The sequence below is a fragment of the Lissotriton helveticus genome, chromosome 5_1 (assembly GCF_964261635.1).
Source record: "Lissotriton helveticus chromosome 5_1, aLisHel1.1, whole genome shotgun sequence".
Classification (NCBI taxonomy): Eukaryota; Metazoa; Chordata; class Amphibia; order Caudata; family Salamandridae; genus Lissotriton; species Lissotriton helveticus.
The window spans coordinates 1,173,004,022-1,173,031,984 of record NC_136065.1 but is presented as its reverse complement, the minus strand read 5'-3'; the positions used below and the strand labels follow the sequence as shown (position 1 = coordinate 1,173,031,984).

At 47.4% G+C, this 27,963-nt stretch overlaps 1 long non-coding RNA gene across 1 annotated transcript in view; it reads right to left on the bottom strand.

The window, feature by feature from the left end:
• LOC144755194 (uncharacterized) overlaps positions 1-27,963 on the bottom strand; it is an 84,016-nt gene that overhangs the window by 32,020 nt on the left and 24,033 nt on the right. The gene's annotated exons all lie outside the window — the stretch shown is intronic.

Here is a 27,963-nt window from a genome sequence, read left to right as displayed (position 1 = left end):
GATTGCCTGAATAATACTTGGCGTGGGGCGGCTGCGCGTGGCGTACCGGGGCCAGAGGAGCCCGACCCTATGGACGCTCTGGGGCAACCCTGACGCTGTTGCTACATGGGGCCTTGGTGTTGTTGCTGTGGATATTGCTGTCAAGGTGTGCCCGCTGTTATTATGCGGTACCTCTGGTTGCGCTGTAACGCGTTGGACGTTTGGCTTGCCTCTCCCCCGGGACAGTGGACCATGCAGACGAGCTCCTGGAGGCTACCTGGCGGTAATGGGCCACAACAGAGGACGGCAGCAGAACACTGGAACCGGAGCAGACTCCACCATGGCACGGGTGGACCTCAGTGGGGTATCACAGCTGCCCAGTTGCATCCCGCCTACTGCCGAACAGGAACCGGTGGATAAATTGGACCTCATCTTGCAGGAGGTCAGGGATTCAAGAAGGGCCATCGAGTTACAGATTGGCACGCTCACGACAGGTCTCTCTACTTAAGGCGGACCACGCAAAACAGGCGGACAAGGTGAAGGATAATACCGTGGCATTGGCAGACCTCTCCCCACGACAAACTCAAGCCGAGACCAAAGTGCAGCAACTACAGCAGCAAGTCAGCAGCCTACTGGACCGGGTGGAAGAGGCGGAAGGGAGGACAAGACGGAACAACGCCCGAGTCATTGGCCTGCCGGAACGTTGTGATGAGCGTGACCCGGCGACGTATATGGAACAGTGGTTCCGGGACCATATTACCTGGAAGGGCTCTCTAATCAATACCGACTGGACAACCTAAACCAGGTGCTCCCCCGCGGCTATTGAATTATAGGGACAGGGATGCACTATTGCAGAAGATGCGTGAGCTGGGACAGATCAACTTTGAAAATGCTCGAATATCCTTGTACCCGGACTACACGCTTATGGTACAGCGTTGGCGCTCCTCGTTCATCTCTGTGAAGAAAAAACGAAGGACTCCGAACCTAAAATATGCTCTCCTCTACCCTGCCCGTTTAAAAATCATTTATGGCCATAAAACATACTTCTTTGAAAGTCCGGAGGACGTTGAGGATTGGTTGGAGGTAACTGAACCCTCGGAGGCTGGTGAGCACGCTTCCCAGAGTACCCAAGATGGCTCCAGCCATGCGGACCGGAGCGGCTTGCGTCGCAGCAGATGCCTGCGTGGGACTTCCAGACAGCCTCCTCCGACGCTGCAGCAACAAAGGCGGGACAAGGAACAAGCTCTTGTAGTGGCTGCTACTTTGACAACCTCTGCCTGTGGAAGACTCGGCCTCTTCAGAAGAAGACGATGAACTGAACAAATCGGACTCTGAGGGTAGGGTGGCTCTCTTTCCCTCTGTCACTCCTTAAACTGTTTGGCTGAAACTGGTATGGTGCGGTTCTTTATGAATTGTCATTATACATAGGTCTGCTCGCCCTGTTTCTTGATGATGTAAGTATAGTGCAACGTTATGTTTAGTTATGCAGTGTACTGTGATTCGGAACTCGGGGTACCGTGCAGTTCGGAACTTGTGTATACGATGGAGCATGATTCAAGCCCAGTAGACGGCATTGCCGATGTCCCCCAATCGCGAATGTCGTTGTAGTACCGGGCGTTGTACTGTTCTATGTGTTAAGTTTAGTGGTCCGGTATAGTTCTTCGACCAGACAGAGTATTTGGGAATTTGGGGAGGGATGCGGTCCTATATGCTTGTTGGCCCTGAGAGCACTGCACACAGTCACCAATAGGCTTTGGTTTGCTTACAAGACTGATCGATATACCAATGCAAACACTCAGCAGGTATAACGTAGTCGCGTGGAACGTTAGGGGATTGGGCTCTAGCCAGAATCGCCATAGAATACACGCCCAGTTACTGCCAAGGAAAGCACAAATAATATACTTACAAGAATCCCACATGTTACAACATGAAGCATTGAAACTCCGCAAGAAGTGGAGGAGGCAGGTGTTCACTACTAGTTACTCAGAGTGTGCCCGGGGGGGGGGGGGGGGGTGTCACGCTATGGATTCGCCATGGGGTGCCTTTTACACCACTGGAACACCGAATTGATAAGCAGGGGCGGTATATATTTGTACGAGGGTCCCTGGACAGCCAGGTGGTGGTGTTAGGTAGCGTATATGCACCAAATACTAAACAGGAACACTTTCTTGCCACACTGAACTTGGCACTGGCTGGTTGGGAAATACACCAATGGATTATTGGAGGGGATTACAATACGGTTATGGACATCTCCTTAGATAGGTCACATCCCCCTCTGAATGGGGTGGGCATCATTAAACAAGCAAAGGCATTGTGTGGATGGGCGGCCAGCGGGGCCCTGTGTGATGTGTGGATGATGCGGCACCCGACACAGAGAGTACTCGTTTTACTCTCCGGTTCACGTGCTGCATACCAGGAAAGATAGGGTCTACTGTTCAAATAGTATCGCAACACAAGTCACACACACCACGTATCTTGCCAAAACCTTCTCTGATCACAACCCGTTGAAACTCACAATAACATGGGGCAGGGTACCCACTCCAATGCCCACCTGGAGATTGTGGCCACAGATGGTAGAAGACACAGTGTTCCGCGCCGCTATGGCTGACACCATTCCGCATTACTTCCTAGAAAACAGCAACACAGCTTCTAATGGTTTGATTGAATGGGACGCCTTTAAGGCGGTAATTCGCAGAAGTGCCATCGGCGCGATAGTTGCTGCTCGGCAGGAGGTTAATAAATCTCTTCGGGACACAGAACATAAACTGGACCGCTTGGAACAGGAAGCTGCGCGCGATAGGGAAAAGCAAGGGCCACTCCAGGAACTCCGTATTCAACACGCAGAGCTCCTTGAATCGCTTCGCAACATAGACTACCAACGATACACACAGAGGACCCACACTGAGGCAGACAAATCGGGGGTGCTGTTGGCTAAATTAATAAAGGATGATCCCCCGGCGATGGGAATTAGTGAGGTCTCTACGATAGAGAGTGGTACAGCGCATACACAACACAACAATAATACTACATTTCCTCCGTTACTATGCTATGCTTTACAGCAAGCCCACGGATCGACCGGGCACACAGATAGATGACTTTTTAGACACACTCACATACCCACGACTGCCCCCGGATGCACTCAAGGCTCTCTCAGGCCCGGTAACAAGGGCGGAAATAAAAACGGCAATCAACGGGCTTCCCTGAAAGAAAAACCCCTGGTCTAGACGGGTTGCCTGCAGAATTTTATGTCAATTATGAAGATTCACTTATTCCCCAGTTGGAACTCCTATATAAAACAGCATTAGAAAGAGGTGAATTATCATGAACGACAGCGCAGGCACTGATAATTACACTTAGCAAACCGGGCAGGGACCCAACTGACATGGCAGGCTACCGCCCGCTGTCGCTTCTGGCGACGGAATATAAAATTCTTAGTAAGGTACTTGCGAACAGACTCCTACCACTCCTACATAAATTCATACATATCGATCAGACGGGGTTTCTACCGGCCCGTAGCACATCTTTGAACATTAGGAGACTGCATTCTCTAATGTCGACCACCCCACCACACTACACTCTGTATTTACGCTGTGTATCCTTAGACCTCCGCCAGGCGTTCGATACATTGAATTGGTAATATCTGTTTAAAGTACGGGGCAAATTTGGGCTCCCAGATGATTATGTACAGTGGCTCCGTCTGTTGTATCATGCTCCCATAGCTCGTGTCCGCACCAGGGACCATATCTCTGATGTATACCCGATTTTTTGAGGGACGAGATAGGGATGCCGACTGTCCCCTCTTCTATTCATATTGGTGCTGGAACCCCCTGGCTATTAAACTGCGGGCAGAGGTGCAGGATCTGGGTATTCCGATAGGACACGCCATACATCTTTTCTCCGCCTACGCAGACGACAATCTTATATGTCAATGATCTCAGATCAGACCCAACGCCTATAGCGGAGATATTTACTGTATTTGAATATATATCCGGGTTGGCCATTAACCCCGGGAAGTCGCATGCCTTTTATTTCCGTGTTCAGCAGACACCCATGATTGTCCCGTTCGGGCCAATGGCAATACAGGTGGCACCACAGACATTTAAATACCTGGGCACACAGGTGTACCGGACGCCTACGGACCTATTGGATGGCAATTTACATAAGGCAATTAGAGGCCTCCGCGTTAGTATTGCCTTCTGGATTACGTTGCCGCTGTCTGTGATAGGTAGGATAGCCCTTACGAAAATGGTTGTTCTCCCGAGATTACTCTATTACTTTACGAATCTACCGATACTGCTCCCACAATGTACCTTTAAACTTTTAAACTCTTTACTGATTGACCTTATCTGGGGGGCCGGCAGACGGAGGATTAGTCTCCAGAAGTTCCAACTTGGAACAGAAAGGGGGACTCTGGGTTCCTGACCTCAGGGAATACTATTACGCCTGCCAGTTACAATGGCTCTCTTTTTGGGCGGCCGGACGTAATCTCCAGGAAATAGGCTTCACGGAACGAGATATAGTGGCGGGAGCACTGCACACATTGTTGCTCTCACGATGCAAATTCCCCCGACAGCTCCCTACATTATTGTGCACAGCACTACAATGCTGGAAAGCGGCACTACTCTACACAAACATGCCCCCTGCTTATGCAGGCAACATCCCCCTCCTAGGCATACCATTGGCGACTGGACGTATAACACGCCGCACCATTGCCCCCTGGACTGATGCAGGTGTCGATACGGTGGCAGATCTGTTCCAAGAAGGGCATTTGCTGGATTACAAAACCTTTGTCCGGAACACGGGAGTCCCAGGCCACCTGTACATCCTGCATGCAGCTGTGATGCAGTATGTGAAGGCACAGTGGGCCCCGCTCAGACAAGACCCGGATACGCACAAATTTGTTTAATTGTTTTACTACATGGGCCGGGGCAGGCACTTGGTGAAATGGTTATATGCTGGGATCCGGGTGCATGCTGGACTACCCCTCACCCACTTGCAAGATGCTTGGTAAGAGGACATCGGACGAGTCTTACAGGGGAAGGAATGGGGGGAAATCATAGAACATCCTAGGAAAGTTTCCAGAAACCCCACATTTAAATTCATTCAGACCATGGTCCTGCACAGGGCCTACCTCACCACACATCGCCTGGACAAAATGTTTCCACACACTCAGCACCACTACCCCAGATGTTATGTGGATGGGGCTGGACTAGCGCATATGTTATGGTCCTGCCCTCGCCTACGGGCGTTCTGGGACACGGTCAGGAGGATCACCACTGCAGCTATTCAACGAGACATAGCCAACACTATGGAGGAATGTATCCTAGGCCTGCATAAGTCCCCCTCGAAACACAAAGTGCAATACCGGTTTGCAAACCTGTCATTACTGTTAGCAATACGGGCCATCACAACGCGCTGGAAGACCAAAAACCACCCCCCATACATGTGTGCAATGGCGAATTGATCAGATGGGGTGGGGCAGAAAGTGCTGCACTAAGACGTGAGGAGGCCAGGGCCCCGATAAAACCCCGATAGCGCTGGAATGGGATACAATGCTGGAATCCTGAAAAGCACAAGAGGTAGCTGTAGTGGAATCTTGCACTAATTCGCAGTAATGGTAACGTAACCCAGGAACCTATGTTGTACACGTTACACATTCATATGTATTTTTTATTGCTGTTTGTACCTGCATAATAATAATCGAAATCTGGAATGTATATCTGTATTTGCTTATGCTATTGTTGATATTAGACTGTATAAGTCAACTGGCTCAGTACTAATGGCTACTCCATTTGACATTTATGGAAGCTCAAAGGACTGCAGGGTGGGGGGGAAGGAGGGAATATTTAGTTGGGAAAAGTTATGTTTTATTAATACAGACGATGTTACAGGTATCCAGTCGCTTGTGTGGATAGCACTGTTGCGAATACTAGATTAGACAGCATGTCATGCTCCCTTATGTCGTATTGGAAGAAATATGGTGTGACAGCTATAACCACGGGGTAGGTGTATTCTTCTGTTGGTCCAAGTCGAGTACTGCTTGTATTGTAATGTACGGTGGAAAACTATTAATAAAACTTTGCATCAAAAAACAGGAAAAAAATCATGGCCCAGCCAAAGAGCTTTCAGAATGTTGCCGTGAATGGGCTGAACATGTAAAACGCGGAATAGGGTACCATTGTGAAAAAGAGTGATAGGCATTTAAAATATTTAGAAGGACATTTTTCTCCTCTTTGGTGAAATAACAAGAGGCATACATAAAGTTCTTTCGAGTTATTTGATCCAAATATATCTCCACTGGAATAGAAAATGAGTTACCACACCGGTGGCATAATTTATAGGTCTCAAGGCTAAACTACATAATGGCCCCGCAGATGATCATGGTATGTACTGACATTAATTTATATAATCCAGGCTCTCTGAATCAAGATTAATCAAAGAAGTTTAAAACACTTTAAAGAATGTACCCAAGCAGAGAGAGGGTTTAGCCTGTCTAACTGTAACTATACAACAGGCAACTATTTAGAACTGGTACTTGTAACAGTTTAGTTAACACCAGACCATAAGATTAAGCTCCAGCAAGAACATAATTTTATTGCCTAAGAAACACAAACTATGTCACAGTCAAATTACTTTTAATACCTTATATGTACGTATGAGATGGCTTTGCACCAAATAAATGTCTTACCATGCACCCCCCGCACCCAATAACCAAATCCCAGCAAATGAAAGGGTCACATCTGCCCAATGGAGGAAAGTAACTGCAGAACACTTGGGCACTGTTTGTTGCGTAGGAGGATGAATTTTTTTCAGTATTTGGGAAACAATCAAGAATGGATTAAAGTGATCATTCCAAATCTGCCATTGAGGCAATCAGCTAGAGAGAGAACCACTGTACTCTGACAAGGGTACCAAAAGGAAGATCATGCTAGAGGCATTCCTATAATCAATATACTTGTACAAAAAGGGAATATTGCTTATAAGGTGGTAATGGAGAGGTTCTAGACACCCAATAAACTGAGAATCATGGACTTGTGTATAGCTAATAGGTTCAGAATCCTGTTTGAAGGGGAAGCTCAACTTTGCATATGTGGTAGAAATGTCACAAAATACTTTGTTTTTTTAAGAGCCTACTGCTGCCTTAAAAGATGTTGGGCTATCCAATGCCGAAATCCCAGTATCAGCACAGTGGGTAGGTCAAGCAGACTGGTTTCTTCTATTTCAGTTAATGGTGCCAAACATACGTACTAGAGGATGTATAAAGGCAGAGCCTCAGACAGCAAAAGCATAATGTGGCAAGCCATTTGCTGGGGCAACCTTGGAAATTTTCTTCAGCCTACATTGATAGCAGAAATGTAAACAGCTGGGGGGGTCTACACCACTGGTTACCCTTGGGGCAAAGGCAATACAAGTGATACATCCCTGCCATTAATGAGAGTCTTTCGTGTGTCCAATTGCGAGCACAGGAAAAAAAGCTACTTAATGGGATGGTTGTGTGAAGAGAAAATTGGACATTAATATCAGTGTTAGCCAAACCATTATCAATTGAAGTTTCTGGATTTTTTTATCATGTTAACACAATTCACATCCAAATACGTCAAGAATTACATTTTTAAACTTCTCCCAAAAATACTTCAATTGACAAATGGCAACTTTGTTATTTGGCCATACAATCATTTACTCCCAACACGTCCTTTACTTTGCATTAATTCTTGGAAAAGTCTGGGGCAAGCTTGATTAGTCCCAGTTTGAAGTATATTTCTACCTTGGAAAGGTAAATGTTTGTAAGTCAAACGTGGTATGGCTGGAGTTTCTCTTCTGTATAATAAAGTTCCTACTCTTCAAAATCAAATGAGGCTACTGAGCTTACTTTCACACCAAACTTAAAAGCCAATATCCTAAATATGCCATTATAATTTGGTGTTCAAATTTTAAAATGATTCTATGAGCATCAATGAGATTAGATAACGAGTTTGTATACATCTAACTTAGAGAGGTTTAAATGTTTATGTGACTTCTTGTGGGTGGAATGTCAATCAGCTGAAACACTGCAGTGTCCAGCATGTTCTTTTCCCTTTAAGCAGCAGTCCTCACAAAAGCTGGGCTTTTAAAGTTAAATCCAAAAACAACAATTGATGGACAGAATGCAGAACAATATCATACATTCACCCCAGTACAGAGATCTGGGCCTAAATCCATCTTTGTTTTGCTCACCATGCCATTCCAGTTTGGACCCAGCCATATGCAAATCAGTCTTGACCCTGCGCCCAATGAGGACAGTCCTGCTCAAACTGCGAGACCAGGTCCTCCCTGGACTGGAAACAAGCATCCTAGGACCGGTTTTGGGCTTTCAGCCCTCATCAGCCAGGATAGCTCGTTTACGGTCCATGGCGGACCTGGCTTGGCAGTTTGGGCTGGACTGTTCCCATGAGGCACAGGGTCAAGACTGTTTTGCATATGGCCAGGTCGAAACTGGGGTGGTAACTGAAGAACTTAACAATGGACAGAATTTGCACGGGGTTTCCCACTCATCACTAGAATGGCCATTGATCATTTTGCTACAAAGATTAGTAACAATGATGAGGTTCAGGAGACAGCTTTAACATAGAGGAAGCACACAGAATTTGTTTTTTCTTGGATGACAATTTAAACCGCAAAAGATTTCTAAAGCTTAATCATGGCCCAGCCAAAGAGCTTTCAGAATGTTGCAGTGAATGGGCTGAACATGTAAATGCGGAATAGGTACCATTGTGAAAAAGAGTGACCGGTATGTAGAAGGACATTGTCCTCCTCTTTGGTGAAATAACTAGAGGCATACATGAAGTTCTTTCGAGTTATTTGATCCAAATATATCTCCACTGCATGGTGAGCAAAAGAATGATGGATTTAACCCAGATCTTTTGACTGGGGGAGAATGTTTTGATTTGTTCTGCATTCCGTCCATCAATTGTGTGTCTTGGGCTCCTAAAGTTGGCACACTAATTCAGGCAGGCTTACATCTTGGAAGACAGGCCACCTCCTCCTCCTCCTCCTCTTCAGGTGCAAAAGCTAAACTTATTTTTTATCGCACTCCTGGAGTAAGGGACATATTACTTCAGACGAAAACTGTCAAACTTCCTGATCCTTTATGTCCTTTCCTCTGTACAAATGTTCAGAACGTTTTGTATTAACATTCTAAACTTGATATTGGTGTTACAAAGTCCTCTTTAAAACCAGAAACAGAGGAAGTTCTTGCAATGGATAACTAGCTACTGACATTACAATCACACTTGAAATTGGGGACAGACCCAGGAAAAATCGAGTTAGGGTTCATGTAGGTAAAGTTCAGGACCACTTAAAAACATTATTACAGTGTGTGCAGTTACTCTGGTCCACTTGGTGATGCCGGGCATCACCAAGTGGACAGGAGGACTCCTGGCATCAATTAGTGCCTATTGGTAGTCTTAGCACTGCTGTGTAGAGACAGGCAAAGAACGTGGGGAGCTGGACATCAGGCAACCCTTCTTCATTATGGAAGTAGTTGGTTGTGTCATTGCCTTGAGCACAGATTACTGTTCAACGGTTACCTATTCGAAGTCACAGTCTGACCTGCTTGAACCGGCTTAATGCAGATATGGTAAACCTTAGTAAATCTTTCAGTTGCATTCAGTTGGATGGGAATTTGCAACCAGTCACACATCAGAAGGCTTACAATGATTCAGGCAGGAAGAGGTTTGTGAGAGATGAGAAAGTAGTGCAGAAGGGCACAAAGGAAAGGGTAGGTAGCTTACCTTTGACTTAGCACTAACCTTACCTAGTATCCTCTAAACTGAATGCTACAGGAAGAATCAACTAGCTGTCAACAACCATTATGTGGGAAGGGTATGCCCAGACGTGGGTCCCGTGTTCACGAAGGCACTGGAGTCAAGCTATCCTGGCTGAAGACGGCTGATAGCCAGAAACCGGTCCTAGGATGCTTGATTCCGGTCCAGAGAAGACATGGCTTGGCAGTTCGGTCTGGTCTGTTCCCATGAGGCTCAGGGTCAAGACTGATTTGCATATGGCCACGTCTGACCTGGGGTGGCTTGGTGAGAAAAATAACGATGGATTAAACCCAGATCTGTGACTGGGGGTGAATGTTTTGCCATTGTGCAACATTCCGTCCATCATCTTGTGTGTTTTGCTAACAACCATTACACAGCCTTCACATGGAGCCAGCAATCACTTAAGGTACAAAAAGTTTCTTTGGGAGGACACCCACAATCCATTCAAAATTACAATACACAATAAGGGAATTATTAAAACAACATATCAGAGTTTCAGAATATCCGAAACACGAGCCAGATGACATATCATTTCTGTAACACAGAACTTTGACCCTTCGTAATGGACTCCTGAAAGTTCCACGATTTTGGCTGGACACTGGAGTTGCAATAATCCAAAACCAAATTATCCGTAATGCCATTCTCACCCTAAACCTGTTTTAGCCATTTACCAATACTAGGGACAACCATGGGCTACCTCTGCATTCTGGATTGAGGAATAGGAATTCAGTTAGGCCTTAGACGGGGACATAGATTGTAGTTTCTTAGTTAGTATTCAGCGTGACGCAACTAATTAACATGTTATGTACGTTTCTATGGCACCAGCACCCTTTTTAGTTACACTCTGTCACCTTTTATGAAATTCAAACTCTAACCCCTTCTGTGAATAGGTTAGCTTCGCCCAGCAGGACCGACGCCATTTTAGTTAGACAACCCGTAATGCGGTTTCCTAAACCTCCATGGCTCTGCATTTTCACGTCTCCCCGTTCTCATGAGAAATAGCTTAACATTTGTAGCGAGCAGCTGCTTCTGCTTTTGGGCCCGTCAAGGTTGTAGGAGGGGGCCGGCCAGATAAGCACATTCTTGCAAGCGCTGTGCGGACTCTCACCGAAACTATCAGAAGGGAGTCGACCAGCATGACCTTGCTATACTGAGCTCAGATAGAAGCTTTGTGTGCCATATATGGGCATACCTCTTGCCACCTCCTGTACCAACTTGTACTTTTCCATCTTAGGTAACGGTTGCAAATTGTAATAGTATATATGTGTTGACCTGACAATGTGCCAGCAGTCTCTCGGCGGTCCTCTGGATGTGAGGTCGTTGGGAGGCTCCTCTGGCAGAGTATTATTTGTTTAATAAACGCTTGAACTTTCTACACTGCCAATCGACTGATTATTGATGAATGATATTTGGTAATTGTAAGTATAATCCTTTTAGGGGTAGGTGACAATTTCGGTACTTCAGTTGGCGACTCCGCCGGGACTCCGCGTTGGGGTCGTCCCTCCGTATCTGGAAAATAACGGGACATTACGAGGGGTGTTCCCGATCGGGGGGGGTGGACTGACCAACGAGAAAGGGTTGCTCCGCTTTTACGATCGGGAAAAGCCTTGGCTGCTAGTGACCCCACACCGGAGTCCTACGGGTGAAACCCGGAAGAGCAGATCGATTGGCAGTGAAGAAATTTGCAATCTGACCTGAGTGCACCAGGTGAGTGATTTGTCCTGTTTCATGTTGGATATCCTTCTGTATTTGGTTTTGGAATTTGGTGGTCGTAGGCCACGGAGATCTCGGTATTTTGGAAGGGGGTCTGACGGGGCAGTAGTGAGACTGCACGGGCGGACGCCCCTATTTTTGTATTTGATGCCCCTATTTTGTATTTGATAGAGATATGACTACGACGCCCAAGTGTCACTTGTGAAGAGTTCACACCTGTCCGGATCGCCCTCTGAAATGCTGATGGTCATACTTGGGTAGCACTCGGACAGATCTGGAGCGGTGCTTGAAAAAGCGGGCTAAGCCAGCATAGTCCGGGAAGTGAACCAAGAAAGCCATTGGATGGTCGGTAGGTCGGTCTGTGGTCTTGAAAAACCTGCGTGGCTATCTCTAGGCAGCCCTTATGGTGAGGCTGTTTTGATCTTTGGTTCTTTGACTTTGGAATATACCGGTTCTCCACAGACGAGAGTCGACAGGCTCTAGCTCTTGGATTTGGGCTAGCATTGGATCGTATTGGTTTGTTTTGTCGGTATTTTATTTGTTTTCTGTCTCTGTTCGCCTGTGATCAGGATCGTCATATGTCTCTTGGGGTATGAATGAGCGTTTGATTGAATATTGAACATGGCCATGTGTATGAGAGTATTGTAAATAATAACTTGCCTTTTTTCCTTCCACAGCTACAACTAGAACATAGTAAAGCAATGCCGTGCTTCAGTAAGCTATGTTTTGGCTGTACCAGCCAAAATAGCACTAGATTAGATTAAAGTCAGCCAGCCCCTCCTGAAGGTACTCCCAGTCATGACTTGTACTGTAAGCACGGGATTGGACCCTTGGTGTTTATCCTTGGTGTACTTGTGCCATAGACGATTAATGTAGAATTGCAGTGGCCATTAACAGGGTCCTTCGACGAGAAAAAGATCAATTATTTGCAGGAACGTCTGTTCGCGAAACGCAGCAGACAGTCCATGTTCGATACCCTGAGGACATGGCAGAAAGAGGCCACCCGTAGGAGAATAAGAGCTGAGAAATTAGTAAAAATTAAGCAAGGACAGACCATTACTCAGAAAGCAATTGAGCATGACAAAAACCAGACCGAGCAGAACATTGAGTACTTGGATAGACAATTTCGGTTGGAGGTAGATAAGCGTTATGTTGCCCGTAAGGAAGCCGAAGATGATAGAAGATCTGTTGGACGTTCGCCCCCCTTCGCCATATGCTCCGCAGCGTATATATCCAGCGGTGCCTCTCTTTACACCCACAGCCCCTGTAGCGCCGGCTCAAGGGGGAGCCCCGCCCCGGGCTCCCACAGATAGGCCGGGTACCATTGCTTCCTCTGCTAGGAACTTAGCCACTCTGATCCCCGACACACGCCAGCCCCTTGGGACGGCAGGTGTCTCCCCAATGGTATTAACAATGCCTAGCCCCATAGGGACTTCCCAGTCAGCCAGCACGACCCCCGAAAGTAGGAGTCGAGCTCCGATTGGAGATTCGGAGGGCTCGCACATCAGGCGACTATTTACGAGAGGGTCTGTGGGCTACGGAGAGAAGGAAGCAATAGCCGACCAAGCAGTTCGATGGATGTCCAGGGATATATATACTTTGACTGATATATGGAGTACTATGAAAGATTTTGAGCAAGTGATGCAACAGACTGCCCTGCAAAACATGTCCCGATTTCTTATTGAAATCAGGGAACAGTGTTTTGGGGAAACAGGATTGGCCCCGAAGATTCTGTATGACATTAAAGACCACGCCCATAGATTCGAATTAAGCCCAGAAGAGGTGTATAAGAATGTTGACACTTTGGTGAGTTATCGAGGTAGATTAGTCTCAAGATTCCCTGAGCTGGGTTCCCAGCACCCCATGAGGGAGGTGCACCCCATTTATCATCCCTAAATTCCTGAGCTGCGCAATGATCAGAATGCAATAACCCGGAACAGAGTAGAAGCCAGGTTTCAAGAACAATGGGTGTACACACCATGGAAACGAAGTGAAGTGTTGGCTTTAAAAGCACAACTTCCTGACACCCGTAAGAATCCCACTGCCTACTATAAGGAATTAACGGAGGCAGCATCTTCCGCTGTCATGACTAGCAGATATTGAGTTGTTTTTCGGATTGTTGGTTCCCGTAGATATATGGCGGCAGGTCCATGATACTCCCCACGCGGCCGAGTTGGGGGGTAACTGGGAGGAGCTTACGGCATGGGATCAAGACCGTAAGCCGGGAGATAATCCGAAGGCTGAGATAATTGCTTTACCAGCAAAGATTATAGCTTATATGCATACCTTGATTCCTCCGCGAAAGGTGGATTGGGATAAACTGACTGCTTGCAGGCAAAAGAAAGACGAAAGTGTCTCCGATTTCTTTACTAGATTTGAGGGAACTTTCATTGATTTTAGTGGTCAGGACCTCGCTAGCGAGGGGGGAATACGATTGTGAATAGATTTGTAACTAATCTGATGCCTGAGATTTCAGCCCGACTGCAAGCTTCTGAAAGTACGTGGACTACATCCTTCCCTTCTATCATATTAAGCATGGCCCAGTATTATGAACACAGGGAAACGAGAGTAAGGATAAAGTTGAAAAGGAAGCTAAGGACCTTAAAACTAGAGTACTTTTACAGCAAGTCATGAGGGGTCGAGGGACAGGGAGAGGCGCCAGAGGGCCCGTGTCCATCGGGTCGGTCTCCAGAGGAGGGGGAGGGGGGTCAGCCCTCCCGATGGGGACCCAATCAGTGCGCATATTGCAGACAGGAGGGCCATTGGAGAGATCAGTGTCCGTTGCTGTTAGAACAGAACGGAGCCGTCCGAGGAAGGGGTCGAGGACAAGGCGGCCCAGACCGTAGTGATATGCACAGGGAAGGAGCAGTGCAGGGAGACCACGGGCGAAATCATTTCGATAACACCCAAGGTAGGCAATACTACAATGAGGATTATGGATACGAAGATCAAGATAAATTCGGAGATGTCTAGGACAGCCAAGGACAGAGTGGGGGCCAAGTGTCGATGCCGGTCAATCAACAAGGACCCTATGTGACAGGGGAGTTGATGGGGACCACCGATAAGTTCTTAATTGACACAGGAGCAATGAATAGTTTGGTTGCTCGCTCGTTGGTCCCAGGGGCCGCTCTGTCTGGGCAGAATAACGTTTCAGTGGGATTTTCAGGAGTTCCTGTAATCAGCCCCCATCTCTCAGCCTCTCCCCTTTACGATTGGCCCGTTCACCATGGACTCTCCCTTCCTTTTAACTTCCAGTTGTGGAGAGAATCTTTTGGGTTTGGAAATGCTAAAAAGATTGAACGCTAAAATACATTGCTCTCCAGATGGTGTTTATTTGACTATTCAAAATCCCGATGTAAGCATGAGGCAGTGTTTTGCTAAAAATGATCCATTGCCGCCTGAATTTGCAGGCATACCGCCCAGTTTGTGGGCGACCGGAAATGCGGATGTCGGTAAATTGGATATCCCTCCTGTCCGCATTACATTACAACCCGGTGCTAGGTTGCCTCGCATACCGCAATACAAGATCTCCCCAGCAGGAGAGCGAGCTTTGCTTTCTACAATACAGGATTTGATTGATAAAAGGGTGGTGGAAGAAACAGTATCGAACATCTGTAATAGCCCTATCCTGCCTATTTTGAAAAAAGCTCCTGAGACAGGGACATCTGAAAATGTGGATGTATATCGTTTTGTGATTGACTTACGGGAAGTTAATAAGATAGTGGTGCCCCAATTCCCAGTGGTGTCTGACATCACTACCATCCTTACTATGATACCTCCCACAGCCAAGTATTTCTCTGTTATCGATTTGAAGAACGCTTTCTTTAGCATCCCTATCCATCCTGATAGACAGATCTTCGGCTTCTCATTATCTGGTCGAAGCTTCAGATTCTGTCGCGCTCCTCAAGGTTATACCGAAAGTCCTAGCATCTATAGCCAAGCCCTTAAGGCGGTCTTGGATGACCTGTCATTGCCAGATGGTAGAGTGCTCTTGCAATACGTTGATGATTTATTGATAGCGTCTGACACTGAAGAGGGTTGTAAAGAAGCCACGGTTAAATTGTTGCACCATCTGGCAGACAGAGGTAATAAGGTTTCCTTGTCCAAGTTCCAATATTGTCGACAGGAAGTGACCTACCTAGGTCACTTACTATCGAAGGAGGGTAGGCGTCTATCACCTGAACGAATTACTGCCATCTCTAACATGCCTGTACCTTGTACTCAACGTGAAGTCCGTGCTTTTCTTGGCATTACCTCTTATTGTGGTCAATGGATCCCTAATTTTTCTCTTCTTGCTAAACCTTTGCTACACTTAACCACTAAAGATGTGCATGAACCCCTCCCTTGGACTGATGAATGTCAGTCAGCCTTTGCTTCTCTGAAATCTGCTCTGTGTTCTGCTCCTGTCCTTGGCACTCCTGACTACCGTAAACCTTTTGTACTATATGTACACGAGGTCGACGGTTGTTCGCTTTCAGTGTTGACAGGGTTTTGGTGGTAAGCAAAGACCGTGTGCTTATTTTTCAGCCACATTAGATAACGTGGCTAGAGCACTTCCCAGTTGCCTGAGGGCCACTGCGGCTGTGGCGGCGGCCATCAGGCAATCAGAAGGGCTTGTTCTAAATTCTAATTTGTCCGTGATGGTGCCGCATGCTGTGGATGCATTATTAAATAAAACCAAGACACAGCATCTGACAAGCGCGCGCCTCACGGGTTATAAATTGACTTTGTTTGCTCCACATGTAACCATTAAGCGTTGTGCCACATTGAATCCGCGTACACTGTTACCCCTCCCTTCGGGGGAACAGGCAAATGATGTCCATGATTGTATTTTCAGGACAGAAGAGGAAACGAAGGGAAGAATCGATCTCACAGACATTCCCTTATCTGACCCCCAAGGGGAATTGTATGTGGACGTTTTTTTTTTCAAATTAGCAGATGGCACAGCTGCATATGCAATTACCACTCTAAAAACAGTAGTTGAAGCATTCCGAATACCCCATCGATCAGCCCAAGCTGCTGAGTTGATGGCTTTACTACGAGCCTGTGAGTTAAGTGAGGGATTAGAGGTCAACATATTCACGGACAGCCTTTGGTGTGGCCCATAGTTTTCGGAGGCTGTGGAGGGAACAAGGGTTTCTCACCTCACATGGTCAGAAGATACAGAATGGACCCTTGGTGTTACGATTACTTGCAGCTTTGACTCTCCCCAAAAAAGTAGCAATCATAAAATGTAGTGCACATAAAACAGTGGTGGATGAAGTGGGTGCGGGGAATGCTTTTGCAGACCAGGTAGCTAAACAAACAGCCCAGTCCATGGTGTCTTCTATGTATGTGAACTCCTTTGCCAGGTGGGTGGGGGAGTCCGATTTGTTCGATAATACTATTGAAAGTGTGCGAGAAATTCAGAAAGAAGCAGCTTCAGTGAAGTTGGACAGATGGGAGCAGGAAGTAGGAAGATTGGATGAGAATAGCTGTTGGGTGGATCTGACAGACAAACAGCGATGGTTGCTGCCCAATGCTATGGTGCAGGCTGTCGTTACTATGGCCCATGGACCAGCTCACGTTGGAGCTAAAGGCATTTGTGCCTTGTTGGATCCAGTTTGAAATAACCCCAATATACAGAGAACAGCTGTACGTCTTGTTCAATATTGCATGGTTTGCCTGCAACATAATCCGGGGAAAGGAGAACCTGTTTTAAGTGGGAATTTTGCACCCCCGACTTTGCCATTTGAGGTACTCCAGATGGACTACATCCATATGGAGCGCGTCAATAACCTAAAGTACGTATTGGTGGTGGTATGTGCCTTCAGCAAGTGGGTTGAGGAGTACCCTACGAAAGAAAATACTGCCCTAGCCACCGCAAAAGCCCTTATAAAGGAGTTTATCCCACGCTTCGGATTGCCTCGCTTGATCTGGTCTGATAACGGCGGGCATTTCCATGGGGCCCTTGTGCAATGTATATGCAATGGGCTCCAGATAAAACAAAAGTTTCATGCAGCTAGACACCCCCAGTCAGCAGGACTAGTTGAGAAATATAATGGAATACTGAAACTAAAGATGGCAAAAATCCAAGAGAGCACTGGTTTAAAATGGCCCGACACCCTCCCATTAGCTCTTATGTCCCTACGGGTCACCCCTCATTCACGCTCGGGCTTGTCTCCCTATGAGATAGTGTTTGGGCGACCCGCTAATGTGTGGGGTGTGCCTAGACCAAGATCATTTACTGATGTTGAATATCCTATGTTGATCGATTACCTGTATACTCTGACTAAAGACCTTCGTTCTATTCATCAGCAGGTAGCGTCTGTACTGCAACCCCTGCCAGAGGGCCCCGGACATCGCCTGGAACCTGGCCAATGGGTGCTGGTCAAGAAATACGATCAGGACTCCAGCCTGGCTCCGAGATGGTCTGAGCCACATCAGATACTCTTGGCCACACGGACGGCGGTGAAGGTGGATGGAAAACTACACTGGATCTATGTGTCGCACCTAAAAAGAATTCCTCTTCCACTTCCTCATGACCGGCGACACCCTGATGGAATCTTGACCCAAGAGGGTGAGAGAGCTGTTGCCTTAATACCGTTCTCTGATGCTCGTGAAATTGGAGCTGAAGGAAAGATAGGGCCGGACGGGGCAGTCCCTGGAGAATCAGCAATCGCCCCTGGCCCTGTCCATGTTGATCTGGTTGGCAGCGGTTCTGATGAAGGTATTGCACCTTCCCCTTTGTTATGCTCTGATCAGGAAGTGCCCGGTCATGTCCGTTACAACCTGCGGCCAAGAAAACATCACAGTACCTCAGATGACACTGTTAGGAGATAAGGAAAGACTTGGATAAAAGTAGGGCTTGCTAGATTCTAATCTGTGGTACTGAGCGGGACACTGGACTGAACTCGTTGAGAGCTGGAACATTGATATTGTGCTCTGTTAAAAAAGAAAGACTGTTCTTGTCAATTGGCCAGGTTGTTTGAGTACATTTCTTTCGGAAGATCTGCATCGTAGGGCGTCGTTGGATGTGTATATAAGTCTGCCTGTGAGGCTTTGACTGACACAGGGAGAAGAACCCTCTGGCAGGAAGGTTGTTTTGGCCCAGCTTAGCTACTTTGGACTTTTTAGCTAGGAATGTACCCTTTTGGTCGTATTGTACTTAAGGAAGAACTCCCTTTTGCTCCTAGAGATTTGCCTTTTTACGAACCAATGTTTTCTACTTGGACCATGCGTGTGAAAATAGCTTTTGTAGTTACAATAGCAGTTATTTTGGCAATCTTTATGGGGGTTTTCATATACTTAGAATATAAACACCCAATGCAATCAATGATGATGTCAAATGCTGCTCCCCCTGAACACTTTATGTTCACTTTGGCACCACATAAAGAAAGACACCGTCAGACATATGCTAAGAATGTTTTTATCGAATTGCTTCATCAGACCCACAGTACTACGAATATGACAAAATGCTGGGTCTGTGGGTTGTTGCCATCCGTTATGCATAAGCACGATTTGTTCCTTTCTTTGCCTATGTTGTTCCTAGGAAGTTGTGAAGCCTGGTTCCAGATGCTATATGCCATGTATAACCATTATGTGGCCCATCCCAAACAGTACTCCGAGAAGGACTATGAAATGGTTTTGGCCTACATTGAGACGCATCAAGGTTTTGATCCCGAGGGCAATAACGGGGAAGGATCCTTGGATCCTAGTGCCTGTATGAATGTCTATACAGATAATATAAATGATACTTGGCTAATAGATGAATTGTTTGATTTTGCCAGCTTTAACGATTCGCAATATTTTCAGCAGTTTATTTCTAGAAATGTTACCAGTGAACGTGTTATGCCTATTCCTATCCTGAACACCTCTTCCCCCTTCTGCATCAGAGGTGCAGGTCATGTACAAGTTGGTATTAGCCTGTGTAATTATACGTATAATCTGAAAATATTCAGTAGCCCCCCTCTGCTGACACCCCCGAATGTGTATTTCGTCTGTGGAGAAAATGCTTATACCTGGCTACCTAGGGGTTGGGCCGGTCAGTGTTATCTGTCCTTTCTGTATCCCCCAGTCTACATTGCACCACCCGATTATCATAAGACGCATCAGTTGTATACCTCTGAGCTGGCCCCTCACAGGCAACGAAGACAGCTTTCAATGACTGAAGTAGATCAGACAGACACCTCCCTGCAGCAGTTCACAGATTTCACTAAGGGGTTGGTCCCATTCTGGGGTCCGATATTCAATAGCCGAGAGATTAGGAGACTATCCAGGATAGTGGAAAATGTCATTAACATCACTACTGATATAATGACTAACCTTACAGAAGAGCTTCAGGCTACCAGACTTGTTTCTCTTCAGAATCGAATGGTTTTAGACGTTATCTTAGCTGATCGCGGTGGTGCATGCCGGGTGATCGGCAGCTCTTGCTGAGTTTACATTCCAGACTCCGCCCCTACGGTTCATTTGGCCATTCAGAAGCTCCATCGCATAGCAGCAGAGATGCATGTAGAAAATGGGTCCTGGTCCCTGTCGGGGTGGTTCTGGGGTCTTCTATGTACTTGGGGTTGGAAGGTATTACTGATTTTGGGTGGAGCGGCAGGTGTCCTTTTTGTCTGCTGTCTCTGTCTACGGTGCGGTCCTGCGTGCTGTTCTTATTGTGCCTCTAGAATAACAGCGGCTGTCACCCCTTCTGCGACCTCGACCAAAGTCCAGATGGTCCACGAACTTATGGCAATCGACGAAGACCTCTTCGACGATTAGTGTCCTCTGTTATTAGCTTCATCACACTAAAAGTAGGGTTTGAGGAATAGGAATTCAGTTAGGCCTTAGACGGTCACATAGATTGTAGTTTCTTAGTTAGTATTCAGCGTGACGCAGCTAATTAACATGTTATGTAAGTTTCTATGGCACCAGACACCCTTTTTAGTTACACTCTGTCACCTTTTATGAAAATCAAACTCTAACCCCTTCTTGTGAATAGGTTAGCTTCGCCCAGCAGGACCGACGCCATTTTAGTTAGACAACCTGTAATGCGGTTTCCTAAACCTCCATGGCTCTGCATTTTCACGTCTCCCCGTTCTCATGAGGAATAGCTTAACATATGTAGCGAGCAGCTGCTTCTGCTTTTGGGCCCGTCAAGGTTGTAGGAGGGGGCCGGCCAGATAAGCACATTCTTGCAAGCGCTGTGCGGACTCTCACCGAAACTACCAGAAGGGAGTCGACCAGCGTGACCTTGCTATACTGAGCTCAGATAGAAGCTTTGTGTGCCATATATGGGCATACCTCTTGCCACCTCCTGTACCAACTTGTACTTTTCCATCTTAGGTAACGATTGTAAATTGTGATAGTATATATGTGTTGACCTGACAATGTGCCAGCAGTCTCTCGGCGGTCTTTGGGGTGTGAGGTCGTTGGGAGCTCCTCTGGCAGAGTATTATTTGTTTAATAAACGCTTGAACTTTCTACACTGCCAATCGACTGATTATTGATGAAGGATATTTGGTAATTGTAAGTATAATCCTTTTAGGGGTAGGTGACAATTTCGGTACTTCAGTATCACCATACATTCAAAACAGCAATCTGTAGTCTTTACCAACACATTATGGATATATTGTACAAATATAGCAAACACAAATTGGAAGGGGAACATCAATGCACCCACACAATCTGCCAATATACAGGTCTTCTGTAACATCATATACTCACTATACAGATGTCTAAGCTCTTAGATCATGTGACTGAAAAAAGAAACCTTATCAATACAGATGTGAGGCCAAGCACACAGAAGCAGAGGCACATGAAAACGCTTTACAACATAGGGTATGTAAATCTTAAAAGATCACAGTGAAACTTTAAAGCAGTCTTTTTTGTTGCATTTTACATTTCTTGTGTATTTTTCACAAAGTGTGCCTTTCTACTGCTAATCCTGCCTCAATTGCGGCAGATCCTCTTCCAAGCACATGGTTCTCTGAGAGGGTGTGTTTTCCCAGACTGCAAAAAAACAGAAACATGCAGATTGATCTTCATTGCAGGTCTCAAATAAGACTAAAACAGCATACCACACTACAAAGCCAATTTAAAAAGGAAAAATTAAATAGTTTGCTGAATTCACTGTTTTACAATTTTTATTTTTAAAGACCTTATAATATGGATTCATTTTTAACGTCCAACTGTTCTCTCAAATTTACTGCCAAAGGAGGAGCTTCGCGCGATTCCAAGATGGACGCGTGAGCTAAGGGCTCCCGAGACCCTTTCCGCCTCCCGCGATTATCCTGTGAAAGATCCCGATTATGACGACGGGTACTTTTTATTGATGCCCTGCTGATGTCCATGTCTTTTTCAAAAATCGATTTGGCCGCCGGATGTCGGACTTACTGCATTCTGGAATTTGAGGCCTACATCGTACGCCAGCCGGGGGCTTGAGTCCCCGAGGTACCCAGGTGGCAATTGAACAACAACGGCTGATGAGCCACGCCCTCTGCCCCTGGTGTACTTTCGGTTTCGTTTTTGGTCGCTGTTGTGAACGCCCAGTTGCCGATCGGCGCTTCAGCTCTGTTCTCGCTGCCGACCTTCAGCCAGCGCTGTGTCCCTATCCTTTTGCCGGTCCGAGCTTGCCGGGACAGAGATCGTTTTGGCTAAATTCTACAGATCCCGTTGGAGCTAATTGCCTGTCATGGCGGGCAGGGCAGTCATCGAGAGGCGCACCGCTAGAGGCCCGTCCCGAGGGGGGGTCCCCCAATCTCAGACCATCGATCGATTTACTCGACCTAGGGGCTCCCCGGGCGGGTCGAGTGGTGCCCTAGAGGAAGCTGGTGATGGTACTCCTGAAAGCGAGGAGCCAACTCTGAAGGACATTATGGGCGCTATTGCGAGTGTCCAATCCACCATGGGCCAGCAATATGAAACCTTGGCGGCCAAGATAGATACGGTGGCGGTCGATGTCACCCTCATCAGAGCGGACCTGGGGAAAACCAACGAGCGTGTCAAATCCCTTGATATCAAGACGGCTAGTTTGACCACAGATGTCTCGGATCTCCAGACCACAGTCCACAATCTTCGGACTACTTGCAAACTGTTCGCCAATCGGCTGGAAGATTTCGAGGGCCGGGCCAGACGCAATAACGTCCGCATCGTGCGTGTCCCGGAGAACTCTGCTGATTTGCCTGTTGATATCCTGGTGGAGGACCTCGTGCTGAAGCATTTGGCACCAAAAGGTTTAAGTAAATTCTTTGCTGTGGAGCGAGCTCATCGTGTCCCGGGTGGTAAGCCGAAGTTGGGTGCCGCTCCGCGGCCCATAATTGCCAGGCTCTTCAATTTCCATGACAGAGACGCTATCTTACAAGCTTCACGTACGAGTGGACCCACTAAATTTGAGAACGTATCGATTGGTTTTTACCCGGACTTCACTCAGGCAGTCTAGAAACAACGAATGGGCTTCACGGGTGTGAAGAGGCGCCTCAGAGAACTGGGACTGAAATATGCTATGCTTTTACCGGCCCGCTTGAGAATTGAGCATGGAGAGCGTGCGTTCTTCTTTGACCGCCCGAGGTGGCTAGTGACTGGTTGGACACTTTATCGACGCGCCATGAGGGCCCGGAGAACTCGAGAGGCGCTGAAGGAGGTTCGGAGGACCAGGAGCAGTGAGTCTACATCAACGAGCCTGATTCGATGGCAGTGGCTCAGAGACTATGTCCTGTTATGGTGTGAATGCCCGGGGGTGGGCGGGTTTAGGGGATCTTCCTCCTCTGGGGCCTTCTCTCTTTTGTGTAGGTTAGTTTAATGGGGCGACAGGCACACTGCAAGTTGGGGTGGCTTTTAGGTCTACCGCAGGGGTGCAGGGAGGGGGGTTTGAGTTTGATGGGTTCACTGGGGGTGGTGAGGGGGTTCTTTTCTCTTTGTTTGTTTCTAGGCTGTGCTTTGTTTTACATTTGCTATCCTGTGGCTGTTTCGAGGTGGGGAGGGCGGTCCGTTTTCTTCTGGGATGGGGGGTAGGGGACTTAGGGTGTTGAGCTGGAATGTTAATGGTCTGGGGGACAGGATCAAACGTGGGATTGTACTACAATACTTGAGGAGATGTTCACCGGATGTGGTCTTGCTCCAGGAGACCCACTTGGTGGGCAATACATGTCATGCACCGAACAGACGAGGTTACCGTTTGGTGGCTCATTCCGGCTTCACCTCTGGATCGAGGGGGGTTGGTATCCTGGTTAGGAACTCCCTCCCCCTGGAGATAGATGGCACGGTGTTGGACGATAGAGGCCGTTACGCAGCCATTCTGGAGAGATGGGAAGGGAAGTTGATTTCCATACGGTCTATTTATGTTCCGCCTGGCCTACAGTCTACTACCTTCGCCGACCTGGGTGAGGTAATTCTGGGTTTGCCTGATGGATTGCTAGTGGTGGGTGGCGACTTTAATTCTGTGGTGAATGGGGAGAGTGATCGTAGCCCCCCCAGGCTCCTCCCTACATCGCAGCTATGGCTGGGGAAATTCTTGGATGCCTTTGGGTTGGCAGACTGTTGGAGACAAATGCACCCTGTCCGGCTTCAGTACACTTTCCACTCGGGAGCCCATGGAAGTCTCTCGAGACTTGATTATATCCTCGTGCCGGTGGTGCAGTTGGTCTCGGTGCGTGAAATCAAGCATTTGGCTAGAGGAATTTCAGACCACTCCCCGCTATGGCTCCACATTGATATACATCTGGGGGCTGGGGGCCGGATTGCCCCGATCAATCCATGGCATTTTCAGAACCCCAAAATCAGATCTGAGGTGGTCAAGTGCATGAACTTTTACTTTACTGAAAATGAGGGATCGGTGTCCTTCCCGGTCTCCCTATGGGAGGCTTATAAAACTGTGATCCGTGGTCAGACCCTGTCTTTGATTGCTGGTGAGAGGAGGCGCAAAAATGAGGAGGTGGAGAACTTGGAGTCTGAGATTGCCGTATTGGAGGAACGGTTGGAAGCTGGGGTTACACCCGAGAAACTGCATGTCTTGGCTCTTAAGCAATCTGATTACAGGGCCTTGGTGACTGACTCGGCTGAGGCAATGAATCGTGTGCAGCAGGGGCGTCTATATGATGTGGGTGATAAAGCGGGGAAGTTGCTTGCTTGGCTGGATAGGCGAGACAGAATGAATCGTGTTGTGCCTGTAGTTGAGAAAGTTGATGGAACGAGAGCCGTGGACCCGGTTGAGATAGTTGAGGTGTTTGCCTAGCACTTTCGGGTTGTGTACGCGCCTGTTTCGAACATGCCGGAGGAGGACTCGCACTTGCTGCTTCGTGATCTTGAGTTGCCTAGTCTCTCGGAGTCCGACGGGGTGTTAATGGAGGCTGATTTTTCCATTGATGAGGTTGCGCTCGCTATACGCTCCCTTCGCTCGGGGAAGGCCTCTGGTCCCAACGGTATACCGGTTGAGTTATACAAGCTATGCCCGGATAAAATGGCGCCGTACCTGCTTAGTATGTTTGCGGCATCGCGAGACCTTGGATTCCTTCCCAGGGACCAGAGGCTGGCCTCTATTGTGGTTATCCATAAAGATGGCAAACCCCGCGAGCGCTGTTCATCATATCGCCCGATCTCCCTTTTGAATGCTGAACCCAAAATATTGGCGAAACTTTTGGCGAACCGACTGATCACGGTGATTAGCGAATTGGTTCACCCTGATCAGTCTGGTTTTATCCCCCAACGCAATACTGCGCTCAATCTTTGTCGTCTTCACGGCGCCATCGCGAGGGCGGGGTCTCTCAGCGAGCCGGCCATCTTGGTTTCTCTCGATGCCTCGATGGCCTTTGATACGGTTCAGTGGCCATATTTGTGGGCTACTCTTGCCAAATTCGGTTTTGGTCCAAAGTTTATTGCATGGGTTAAACTCCTGTATGAGCAGCCGTTGTGGTTAACGGTAGGGCCTCGGAGCCCTTTGTTCTCGGGCGAGGCACGAGGCAGGGATGTCCTTTGTCACCGCTATTATTTGCACTTGCGCTCGAGCCCCTTGCCGCCTGGCTCCGTTGGGAGCCTTCACTAAAGGGTATTCGGTGGTCCCCTGACTTCGAAGATCGTGTATCATTGTATGCCGATGATATTTTATTGTACCCGACGTCCCCCCGTAAGTCACTAGGAGTCCTTTTTGATGTTTTAAGTTCCTTTGGACGTAACTCCGGGTTGGTTATCAATTGGTCCAAGTCGTGTATCTTCCCGCTGACCGGTGCTCCTCTTTCTCTGCCCCGAGTATGCCCGATCCCGGTTTCTAATGATGGCTTTAAGTATTTAGGGATCTATATTTCACTTGACCCTGTGATACGCTATGAGCGTAACTTGCTGCCTCCACTCGCCCGGCTTCGGTCGGACGTCGCTGCATGGTGTGGTCTACCCTTGTCCCCCCTGGGACGGGCGGCCCTGTTCAAAATGATGTCTCTCCCCCGTTTTTTGTATGCCGTACAAAACACACTTGATCTAGTGCCGGCTAGCTACTTTCGTGAAATCGAGTGCCTCCAGAGAAAGCTAGTTTGGGCTGGCCGACCCCGTATTGCGTTGGCTAAGCTTACGTTGCCCTGGTACGATGGGGGCATAGCGTTACCTGATATAAGAAGATACTACTGGGCATCTCAACTGAGCGCTGTGAACCATGCCATGTACGGTCCAGTCCCGAATCCTGCATTCGGGATGGACCGGTGGCTGTTACCCAGGGGAGATTACTACAGGGCTCTCTACTCTCGGGGCGCTAGAAAGAATCTGACGGGACCCACTGCAGTGGCTGTGCGGGTGTGGGGCAGAGCGACCGCGGCTACTGGATGGGTAGATAAGCTGACCAGGGCGACCCCTCTGTTTGCCGGGGAGAGGCTTGGTGAATTGTGGACGTCAAAGGGTTTCGATAGGTGGGACTTCATCGGAATCAGCAAGGTAGGTGACCTCTGGGTTAAGAATAGAGTTAAGACCTTTGCTGAATTGAAACAGGAATACAGTTTGAATGACTCGGAATATTTTCGATACCTCCAGGTTCGTCATGCCATTGGGTCGGTTTTTCCGGCCGGTTCTGATATTCCGGAGAGCTCCCCCCTGGAAGACAGGGTGCTGAAAGGACATATTCCAGACAGCACTATCTCCCTTATTTAAAAAAAACTTATCAATACTCGATCGGACTTGCTTGTTCAGCTTCGTGGTACCTGGATTAACGATGGGCTGGAACTGGATGATGAGGATTGGCAGGCTGCGATATCCTCTCCCAAAGAGGTCGCGATTCCGGCGCGTCTGCGACTCGTTCAGCTGAAGATTCTGCACCGAGTCTATGTCACGGGTCCGCGATTGATGCATATGGGTTTTTCTGAGGATGGGCTGTGTCGACGTGGCTGTGGTATGATTGCTACCTTCCTCCACATCGTATGGGAATGTCCGGAAGTTGTGTCTTTCTGGACTAGAGTGCATGCGGTGATGAGTGAGGTGACGAATGTTGAATTCCTGCCTGAAGCCAGGCGCTGTCTCTTGAACATATGGGAACCGAACGATTGCACTGTTGCTCGGAGGGTCACGCTGGGAAACATGGTCGCGAAAAGGGACATTGCACAGTTGTGGGGATCTCAGAGGGCACCATCGGTTTCCAAATGGGAAGAAAATATGGACTGGTGCATGTTCAGAGAGAAGATTGTTTATGTCTCCCGTGGCAGGCCCAAAAAATGGGGTAGGATATGGGACCACTGGAACTCATACCGTGGGGAGATATGTGATCCCCCTTCACTGGTCCCCCTGACGCTCCTTGTTCTCCTTGAGTATACGTTTAGGCTCCCTCCTGGATCACATTATTGATATGTTTCTGGCTCTGGGTCCCCCTTTCCCCACCCTCTCCTTTATCTCCTGGAGGTTCTCCTGTTTTTCCATATTGTCCTTGATTGCCTCTACCCGTATCATATGGAACAGACACAACAATTTAGGATGCAGCCTAGTTTTCTTCTTTTTCTTAGATATTTTTGTTTGCTTGTTTTAAAAAAATGAAACCTTTCCATATCTTATCGTTGTAGATTTGACCAATATCGTGCACCATTGCTGCCGGACCCTTGGTTGTCGGCTGATGAGCTGTGTAATGCTATACTGCATCTTTGATATGTCGCTGGCCGGCCCAGAGGGTTGTAGGCCTGTACTTGTATTTTCTTTCTTGCTAAATAAAGGTTTTTAAAAAATATAATAAAAAAATTTACTGCCAAAATGAAAACCTTTTCCACGTATGGTTTGTTAAATACTCTACTAATATAAATAGTAAGCATGCCTTTTCATTCATACTATACATAACCAAGACATACATAAGTGAAATAAAATCTAGTGAGCAGTAATCTGAAGGGACATCAGGTTTGACCTGCTTTTCTCGCAACTGAAACTTTAGTAAGGAAAATTGAGAACGATTTTTAAAACCCTTTCTCCTACCATCACAGTATATGAGAAGTTCCATTCTGTGCAAATTTTATAACTTTTCATTCAAATACAAGTAAAATGCTGCACA